Consider the following 11633-nt stretch of genomic DNA (forward strand, 5'->3'; position numbering starts at 1 on the left):
AGGGGTATTATATATATATATATTAAAACACAGAGAAAACATGGAAAAAGGTATAAAGAATTTTTTTTGAAGAAGAAAAAAAATGGAAACAAAATATTCAAAAATTTAAAAATTTGCCAATAGGATAACTTTTATTCAAGTCTAATTGATAAAATTGAAATTCACAATAGTCATATTTCTTTTCAAAGAAATAGATTGAAGTGAGTTGGAATTAAATCAAAACTGGGAAAAAATTCGTTTTCTAAGTGCTCCGTTTAATTGAAAATCGGCAGCGTGATCTCAAATTAAATTAACGAAATTGAGCGAAATACGAACGAATAATTGATTAAAAACCTGGTCACATTTCTTACAAAGTTAAACACCTCCTCTCCGAACTAAATAATTAAACCCTTAAAATCATCCTGAAGAGAATTTCCGTGATTAATGAAACCTGAAAACAGTTGAAAAACATTCCTCGACGTTCTATGTTAATAGATAACTCAGAAGCAGAAACACCGAAGATCGAACCAAAATCAAGAAGTTCTCATTTGTTTACCCCCCTTCATCCCCACACACACTACCCCCAAAGGGGGAAGGAAACAAAGAAGGGTGGGCGAAAATTTTGCGAATTGTTTAATGAAGGAAAATTCTGTAAAATGTGTTGTTTTAAAAGGAAGTTAACATAGTGCTAAATCAGATCCAGCTGGCGGGTGAGATGAGAAGTTGGCGAGAAAAAGACAGAAAAGGAGCAATCTTTTTCCGACAGCTTGATGTATGCAGCCGCGCAATAAATAATTGTAGAGATGGAGTTAGGTCTGTAATAAGAGCCACGATTATCTGTTTGCTTGTTTCAAAGAGTTAAAAGATGTATTTAGTTGAAAAATTAAGATTAATGACATTTGTTCCAATGTTTAAGTGGCATGAAATGGCACAAAGTGTGAACAAAGGGATATTTTCCGTTTATCATCGGCACCTGCGTTTTCGACTGCTGTTGATAAATAATGCAAAACTACTATTATTGAGGGTTTATGATTATTAATTGTAAAGATTTTAATTTATCAATAATGTGCTGAATTTTATATGTCTGATAACTTTTGATTAGTTTCTGCTTTACTGTGTAGATCTGATTAAGAGAATGTTGTGCGATTCTAATTTAAGAATAAAAATGATTGTTCGAATGAAAAATGTGTGAAATGCAGTACCCCTCTTTGTTCGAAAACGTACATCGATGTTTGATTTAACGTTATAGACCATTTATAATTATCATACTATTATTGAGGCTAATGATTCTTAATTAACTTGGGAGATATTTTCTTGATGAAATTGTAAAGTAAGCGATGCACTTAAAAGCAAAATTAATTGAGAAACGGTGCTTATTTGTTTAAGGAAATCACAAAGAATAGTCAATTTATGATTGAAACATAATATACTTAAATAAATTTGATTATTAGTACTGATAGAAATTTTAAAAAAAAAGTCTGTACTAAAAATTCTAAAGAGCAAAATAAAGGGAGATTTCTTATTCGTTATGGGAAGCGGTAAATAATCGTCATTCTATTATTAATGCTTATGATTCTTAATTGATTTTAATAATAAGTAATATTTTATAAAATGGAATATGTTCTAATAAGAAAAATTAATTGAGAGAAAGTACTTATTCATTTAGGGGAACTGTAAAGTACTTAATATTGTAGAATTCAACTACGCTTAATTTATTTTGGAAATCTGTACCATTGATGTAATTGATTGGTGCACTGTAACATAGGTAACAACTGTAATAATTACTGTAATGGGAACAACTGTAATAATGTGCGCAAAATGAAAAAAATTCCACCCTCAATAACTTTTAATCTAATGATCGGATCTTCACGTTCTAGTGCTTAATCTTAAACGTTCGACGAGGGACTTCTAATATGCAAATTAATTTGGGCAGACGATATTTTAAGTTATGAAATCAGACACAAAAATGTACTCTCTCTGAATAAACATTCCCTTTTTTTACGGTATATGATTGCTGACTACCAAAATATAGAGCGAAGAAGTAATCAGGGAAGTATGATTCCAATATTTTGGTCAGAAGAGCTGTCCAAAGTTCGGAACCCTTAATGCTAATTTTACTTCCTGTGTATTTCGCCATGCCTCGAGAACTTTGTCTAATAAATCCTGAGAAATCGAAATTTGAAAAAGTCGTGTGTTTAAAATTTGTTCCTTTCGAACTATTTGAAAGATAGTTAGTATTATCACAAATTAAATAAGAAGTAAATTCAAAAATTTACTGTATTAGAATCAAGGAAACATTTTATTTTTCAAAAACTAATGTAAGGACAAAATTTCTAAAAAACAATTTCTAAAAAACAATTTCTAGATTTACATATTTTTTAAAAAATATTCTTCCATAATTTGCTTTAAATGCTTGATTGATTCTTATAAAACAATGATTGTAATTTCCATCACTGTAAAATAAAGGATAGTTTTTGAACTATTTTCAAAGTTTGCGTCAAAGCAATTTGTTCAAAAAGTAGCAGTTTATTTCTTTACACAAACACAAGTAATATCAAAACACAAATAATTTTTTCAGGTTTTCATTTTTGTGAAAATAAAAATAAACATTAAAATAAAGATGGAGAAAATGTTTTCGTAAGAAGTTCCTAATATATGAGAATCGTGTTAGGGGTATAGATTTTCAGTTTCTATTCTCCAAAGATATTTTAAAAATATGTACTCAGAATATTGTTATCTACTTTCCATGCATTTTTCTTTTCTATTTTATTCTTAACCCTCTTTCTTTGTTTATTTAACATTTCGTTTTTCAAATTTTTACATCTCCCCCTGGGGGTTCGGCGGGATTGCAGCTGATAACATTTCTTTGAAAAAAATTGTTTCAATGTATTTTCCCCTTTTTTCCCCCTCTTGTGCATTTGTATCAGTTTTTAAGAGTTGGGTAAAAGAATATTTTCCCTCCAGGAAATCTATTTTATCGCATAATTCAACGTTTTTTTCCCTCCCTTACCAAACTTTACTAGCTAACTATTCTGTGTGTTTTAGACCACGATAAATAAAAATAAAAATTCAATAATAAAATAATGACCCTTTTATTTTTATTGTTGTGCTTTTGTAAGTTCCATCTGCTTAGATTCCATGCGTAACTTACATTCTTATGATTAATAAACTCATGTATTACTTATTCTCATACGACTCATTAACTCGTGCACAACTAACTATCATAAGATTAATAAACTTCAAGCGTAATACTGTCTTATACAATTTATAAGTTTTGAGAAGAAAAAAATTTCTCAGCGCTCGTACTGCCATCTGCTGACAGTTTTTATTATGAGGGCTTGGGACAACCATAATGAATTACTTGCTAAGCACTATTTCACATTTACTGTGAATGATTTAAAATACGTTTACTTGATGCATGTTTATAACAAATCTTTAAAAATAGCATTCGATTCCAAGTCCGAGAAACTACTGAATCAATTTTTAAAATATTTTTTTTGTGTTGTAGTGCCGATTTTAATATTTTTTTTACTGTTCAGCCATTAATTTTTTTGCATGTTTTGAATATATAATAAAAAAAATTATATATTGATTAAAACTGTAGAGTTTGTCATAAACATTTATAGTTGGTCATAAGAATCAAATTTTAAATTAAATAGCGTTTCTTTATGAAGAAATTTTATTAATGGTGCCTTCTTCTTATAAACTACACACTAATGCAGATTGCAATAATATAAAGCCTACTGCACACTAATGCAAATTGCAGTGTGGAACAGGCTTGCATCGAGTGTATCAGTTTAAGCTGTCTCAAACAGCAGGAGGATCGAACACTAGTCCTCAGGTTTAAAAACATATTAATCTCCTGGTGAGAGTTATGACTCTGCCACCGGGCTATTAATACCTGGTCTTGAATAGATTAAATGAACATAAAACGCGGTTAAAAGTTTTAAAAATATTTTTTTTGAAAAGAATACCGTAATGAATCACTATCTATGCATTACTATATTTATTATAAGTGATTTAAAGCATATTTAGATTAAACTTGATTCAGATTTGCCATCGATCTCTAAAACAAGAGTTAAACAGGCTTAACCGATCCCTTAACAGCTTATATTGCGGTATAAGCTTGTATCGAATGTATCAGATTAAACAGTCATGGAAAGCAGGAGGATTGAACACTTGTCCTCGGGTTTAAAAGCACATTAATCCCCGAAAACAGGTAAGACTCTGTTCTCGAGCCATTAATAGCTGGTCTTGAAAAGACAAAATGAACATAAAAGGCTGTTAAACATAAATAAATAATTATTTCCGGAAACAATACCTTAATTAATCATTTGCTAGGCATTATTATATTTACTATGAATGATTTAAAACGTACTTACATTTAACTTGAATCATATTTACAAACAATCTCTAAAACTAGAATTCTATTCCAAGTCCGAGAAATTACGGAATCAATTATCAAGGAAAAAATTTTACCTTAATTTATCATACACTCATTTTGCAATCAGTGTGCTGCAGATTTTAAATCTTTTCTTAATATTTAGCCATTTAATAATTTTTTGTCGCTTGTAAAGTTAATAACAAATAATAAATATTATATAAAATAATAAATTTATGAAGAAATTTTTACTCATTGTGCCATTTTCTAGCAAAACCTACTACACTAATGCAGCCTACCGTGTGGAACAGCCTTTTATTTGATTATATCAGTTGAAGTACTCTTGGCCAGCAAGAGGATCGAACACTGGTCCTCAGATTTAAAAGCAAATCAACTACCCGGTGTCAGGCAAGACACTGCCACCGAGCCATTGATTGCTGGTTTGAAAAGGATTAAATTAATATAAAACACTGTTAAACGTTAATAATAATTATTTTCAACAAAATGTCGTGATGAATTATTTGCTATACATTATATATTTACTATGAATGATTTAAAACATATTTATTTATTTATTTATCTTACATTCAAAGCACTCTTTAAATCCAGTGTTCCATTCTAGATCCGATAAACTACTGAATCAATTTTCAAAAAATAATTTTATGTTTTAATTTCATCTCGGTTTGTTATAGGGCTGATTATAATACTTTTTTTTTCTTTCTTTTTTGTTAATATTCAGATTCATTTATTTATAAAGTTAGTTTAACTATAAAGTTAATTAAGAACGTTGATCATAAAAATTAACCTAATTGTTGTTTTGTCAGAAACTACAGTTTTAGTTTTTGAACCTTTTATTTTTCCGTTTTGTCTCGCTTGTAATCTTGTTTTTATTTTTTTGATCTTAATTAGTTTACTTTTTTTAATCCATGGTTCGACTTAAACAATTCTTACATTTCACTTCTGTACATTAAAAAAATTATTTTAATATTTTAACAGCCGTTTTATAATATTTTCGAAAGATAAAAGGATAGAAATTTTTTTTAAAAATCTGATACTGTAATTCGTGGGATTTTCGGTTCGGCTCTGTTTTTGTCTCGCTTATAATCTTGTTCTTATTCTTTTAATCTTGATTAGTTTATTTTTTTAATTGATTGCTCGACTTAAACAATTCCTACATTTTAATTCTGTACATTAAAAAAAGTATTTTAACAACCGTTTTATAACATTTTCGAAAAATAAAACGGAAAAAAAAATGTCTTTTAAAATCTGCAACTGTAAATTGGAGGGATTTTCAGTTATTGGAATTTTTGAAATTTCGAAATACTTTAATAATTATTTTAAAACTATAGAAATGTTTAAGTCAATTTAGGTATGCAGGAGGATCGAACACTGGTAATCGTCTTTAAAAATCATTAACCCCTCAGGAGTAAGTAACACTCTACCACCGAGCCACTAATAACTGGTTTTGAAAACATTAAATGAACATAAAACCCTGTTAAACGTAAATAAATAATTATTTCCGATAACAATACAGTAATGAATCATTTGCTATGCATTACTATATTTATTCTGAGAGATTTAAAATATATTTAGATTTAACTTGATTCGTATTTAAAACCAATCTCTAAAACTAGTGTTCTATTCCAAGTCCAAAAATTCACTGAATCAATTTTATAAAAATGAAAAAAAATTCCGTAATTTACTATACACTAATTTCTTTTAGTTGTGTTACAAATGTTAACTTTTTTTTAATGTCTAGCCATTAAATATTTTTTTTTTTAACCTGTAAAGTTGATAAGAAAAATGTCAAGTTTTATATAAACTAATTTATTGATAAAGGAATTTTCACTCACGGTGCTATCTTCTTGTAAAGCCTGCTGGACTAATGCAGCTTGTCGTATGCATTGAACAGCCATGTTTTGATTGTATCATTTGAAGCACTCCTGGCCAGCAAGCGGATCGAACACTGGTCCTTCGGTCTAAAAGCAAATAAACGACTTGGTGTCAGGCGAGGCACTGCCACCGAGCCATTAATTGCTGATTTGAAAAGGATTAAAGGATATTAAAAAGCTGTTAAACGTTAAAAAATGATTTTTTACAGTAACGATATCGTAAAGCACTATACGTTATTTTATATTGAATATTAATATAAAACGCCTTTACCGCTATTTGCATGATTCATATTTACAAACATTTTTATAAACTAGCGTTCTATTCGAAGTCCGAGAAACTACAGAACTTCAAAACCTGTTGATGTTTTTTTGCTTTATTTTAATTTTATTTATTTTGTGGTGCGGATATTAGTCCCTTTTTTTTAATCTTCAGCCATTCAATTTTTTTCATTTATTTAACCTTTAAAATTGTTTACAAGAGTCAAATTTTAAATTTTAAAAAAAAAATTCTGAAGATATTTTTACTTATGGCGCCATTTTCTTTCAACGTTAACACAGCTTGCTTTGTGGAATAGGCTTATATCGAATGTATCAGTTTAAACAGTCTTGGGCAACATGAGGATCGAACTCTGGTCCTTCGGTTTAAAAGCAAACAAACGACCCGGTGTCAGGCGAGGCACTGCCACCGAGCCATTAACTGCTGGTTCGAAACGGATTAAATGATCTTAAAACACTGATAAATGTTGATAAATAATTGTTTTCAATAAAATGCGGAGAGGAATTATTTGCTATACATTACGAATGATTTAAAACATTTTGACATTTATTAACTTTATTTTAATTCAGAACACCTTTTGAAACTAGTATTCTATTCTAGATCCGTTAAATTATTGAATTGACTTTATAGGTTAAAATCTTTGCACAAAATTATAAAAATCCATTTGTGCAAAGATAAATCCATGGAGAAAAATACATTTTAGGAAATATTTATTATATTTTTTGCATAATTTTAAAGTATGTAATTTCACATGGCAAAATACAAATTTCAGTGAAATCAACTAGGTTTATGAAATTCTATGCAGTTATTGCATTTGTTGAACAAAGTTACAAGCTTTTGCCCATATTTTCTGGCATAGGGTGTTTCAATATCTAATTTTTTAGTTCGCAATTTATTGCTGGTTCTCTAAGTCTCTGAAAGCTTCATTCATAAGTTAAAAAATTGCATGACACCTCCTAGACACTTCCAAAATTGTAAACAAATTCTCTAAGTTTTTCGTATGCTAAAAAAAAATCTAAGTGACTCTTTCATGATTGTAAGTTAGTGATTAGTGTACCAAAAATAACTGACCACCCTGAATAACTTTTCATCTAATGATCGGATCTTCACGTTCTAGGACAACATCTTAATGGTTCGAGGGGGTTATCTCAAATATACTAATTAACAAGTGCAGACGATATTTTAAGTTACGAATTCAGACACGAAAATATACCTTCTCTAAGTAAACATGCCTTTTTTTCGGCGGATTCCAATTTTTGACCCCCAAAATGTAGGGAGTAGCCGAAATCTGGGAAATATGGTCCCAATAGTTCAATCAAGAGAGCCATCCATAGTTTGGAACACCAAATGTTAATTTTTATTTTTACGTATTTTACTATATCTTAACCACTTTATAAGCGAGGTGAAAAACTTTCGCACACATAAAATTAGTTTATCTGAAGATAATTCCATGCAAAAAATAAATTTCACAAAATATTTACTGTTTAATATCATTTTATTTAATACCAGTCGAAGCACTTTTGAATAGTAAGGTTTATATATTTGAGCGAAATCGGATGAATAGTTCCTGTGAGAAATTGAATTTTAAATATACGGCGTTTTTAACAGCCGATATCTCAGGAACTTGATTTTTTTTAATGGATTTATCTTTGAATAAAAGGAATTTTATAATTATGTCCAAAGATTTTAACCAACGAAAATGCTTACAAAAGTCAAATAGCATAACATTTTTTATAAAGACATTTTTACTTATGGTGCCATTTTCTTTTAAGATTTTTTACACAAAAATAACTGACAATTCGGAACAGTCTTATATCGAATGTTAAATATTAAGCACTCACGGACAGCAAAAGGATCGAACACTGGTCCTTGGGCTTAAAAGCATAGCCTGCTGACAGGCGAAACACTATCACCGAGCTATTATACATTCGTCCGAAGAGGATTAAATTATCTTAAAACGCTGTTAAACGGTATAAAATAATTATTTTCAGTAACAATATCGTAGTGAATTATTAACTCAACACTATTTTATATTTACCATAAATAGTTTAAAACATAGTAAAATCTTTTAATTTGAACTTTAACAACTAGTGTAATAATAACCAATCTTTAAGACCACTGTTCTATTCTAATTCCAAGGAACTACTGAATAAATTATCAAAAACTTTCTTTTTGTTTCATTTTTATTTTATCTTGCATTAGTAGCGCAGATTTGTAAGAGTTTTATTTTTTTTCTTCTTAAGTTTAGCCCTTCAATTTTTTTCTTCATACTTTTAACCTATACATTTAGTCACAAAAATTAAACCTTAATTTAAATTTTTTTAAAATTTGACGAAATTGTTACATATGGTTGTTATTCTCTTGTAAATCCAACTATATTAACACTGATTGCAGAGTAGAACAGGCTCTTGTTTTGGATGTATTAATTTAAGCAGTCTCAACCGGAATTAGGATCGAATCCTGGTTCTCAAGTTTAAAAGCATATTAAGCGCAGATTTTTAAGAGTTTTATTTTTTTTCTTCTTAAGTTTAGCCCTTCAATTTTTTTCTTCATATTTTTAACCTATACATTTAGTCACAAAAATTAAACCTTAATTTAAATTTTTTTAAAATTTGACGAAATTGTTACATATGGTTGTTATACTTTTGTAAATGCAACTATATTAACACAAATTGCAGAGTAGAACAGGCTCGTGTTTTGGATTGATTATTTTAAGCAGTTTTAAGCGGCATTAGGACCGAACACTGGCTCTCAAGTTTAAAAGCATATTAACCTCCCGGTGAAGGGTAATTCTCTATCACCGAGCTCTATAAAATCGACAGAAAACGTTGTTAAACGGTAATAAAAATTATTTCTAACAACAATAACGTTATGTACTATATAATATTTTACATTTACTATTAATGATTTAAAACGTATTTACAACTATTTACTTGATTCATATTTATAATCAATCTTTTATACTAGTGTTTTATAAAGTTTTCTAAACTAGCGTTTTAATCTTTTATATAGCGTTTTATCTTTTATGCCAATTTTTTATACTGCGTCCGATAAAATACTAAATCAATCTACCAAAATCTGCTTTTTCTTTAGTTAATTTTAATTTTATTTTTTGTGGTGCTGATTTTCACCCTTTTTTAATGCTTAACCTTATAATTGTTTTAAATTTTTTTAACCTATAAAATATTTTACGAAATTTAAATTAAATAACATTTTTTATAAAGGCCTTTTACTTACGGTGCCATTTTCTTTCAAAACTTACTACACTAACACAGCTTGCATTGAGGAATAGGCTTACATCGAATATATCAGTTTAAACAGTCTTGGGCAACATGAGGATCGAACTTCGGTTTAAAAGCAAATAAACGAACTGGTGTCAGGCGAGACACTGCCACCAAGCCATTCATTGCTGGTTCAAGAAGAATTAAATGATCTTAAAACACCGATAAAAGTTAATAAATAATTGTTTTCAATAAAATGCCGAGAGGATTTATTTGCTATACATTATATTTACTATAAATTACTTAAAACATATTTATTTATTAACTTTATTTATATTCAAAACACTCTTTAAATTCAGTGTTCCAATCAGGATCCGAGAAACTACTGAATCGATTTTCGAAAAATAATTTTATGTTTTAATTTCATTTTGGTCTGTTATAGGGCAGATTATAATACTTTTTTTTCTTTCTGTTTTGTTAATATTCAGCTTCTTTTTTTTCTTATTATTTTTTATAAGTTCAGTTTAACTATAAAATTAATTTAGAACGTTGATCATAAAAATTAACCTCACTGTAGTTTTGTCAGAAGCTACTGATTTAGTTTTTGAAACTTTCATTGTTCTGTTCAGTCTCGCTTGTAATCCTGTTTTTATTTTTCTTAATCTTAATTAGTTTACTTTTTTTTAATTGATTGTTCGACTTAAACAATTCTTACATTTTAATTTTGTACTTCAAAAGAAAGTATTTTAATATTTTAACAACCGTTTTACAATATTTTCGAAAAATAAAACGAAATAAAATGTTTTTTAAAATCTGATATTGTAATTCGTGGGATTTTCGGTTCGGTTCTGTTTTGTCTCGCTTGTAATCTTGTTTTTATTCTCTTAATCTTGATTAGTTTAATTTTTTTTAATTAATTGTTCGACTTAAACAAGTCTTACATTTTAATTCTGTACATTAAAAAAAGTATTTTAATATTTTAACAACCGTTTTATAATATTTTCGAAAAATAAAACGAAAAAAAATTTTTTTTTAAATCTGATATTTAAATTCGGGGGATTTTCAGTTTTTAAAATTTTTCAATCTTCAAAATACTTTCATAATTATTTTAAAATTATAGAAATACTTAGGTCAATTTAGGTACGCAGGAGGATCGAACACTGGTAATCGTCTTTAAAAATCATTAACGCTTCAGGAGTAGGTAACACTCTACCCCCGAGCCACTAATAACTAGTTTTGAAAACATTAAATGAACATAAAACTCTGTTAAACGTAAATAAATAATTATTTCCGATAACAATACAGTAATGAATCATTTGCTATGCATTACTATAGTTATTTTGAGGGATTTAAAATGTATATAGATTTATCTTGATTCATATTTACAATCAATCTCTAAAACTAGTGTTCTATTCCAAGTCCAAAAACTCACTGAATCAATTTTATAAAAATGAAAAAAATTCCGTAATTTACTGTACACCAATTTCTTTTAGTTGTGATAATGATTTTAACTTTTTTTTTAATGTCTAGCCATTAAATAATTTTTTTAACCTATAAAGTTGATAAGAAAAATGTCAAGTTTTATATAAACTAATTTATTGATAAAGGAATTTTCACTCACGGTGCTATCTTCTTGTAAAGCCTTCTGAACTAATGCAGCTTGTCGTATGTATTGAACAGCCATGTTTTGATTGAAGCACTCCTGGCCAGCAAGCGGATCGAACTCTGGTCCTTCGGTCTAAAAGCAAATAAACGACTTGGTGTCAGGCGAGACACTGCCAAATTGCTGGTTCGAAAAGGATTAAAGGATATTAAAAAGCTGTTAAACGTTAAAAAATAATTTTTTACAGTAACAATATCGTAATGCACTATTCGCTATTTTA

This window comes from Parasteatoda tepidariorum, chromosome 6 (genome assembly GCF_043381705.1).
Source record: "Parasteatoda tepidariorum isolate YZ-2023 chromosome 6, CAS_Ptep_4.0, whole genome shotgun sequence".
Taxonomy (NCBI): Eukaryota; Metazoa; Arthropoda; class Arachnida; order Araneae; family Theridiidae; genus Parasteatoda; species Parasteatoda tepidariorum.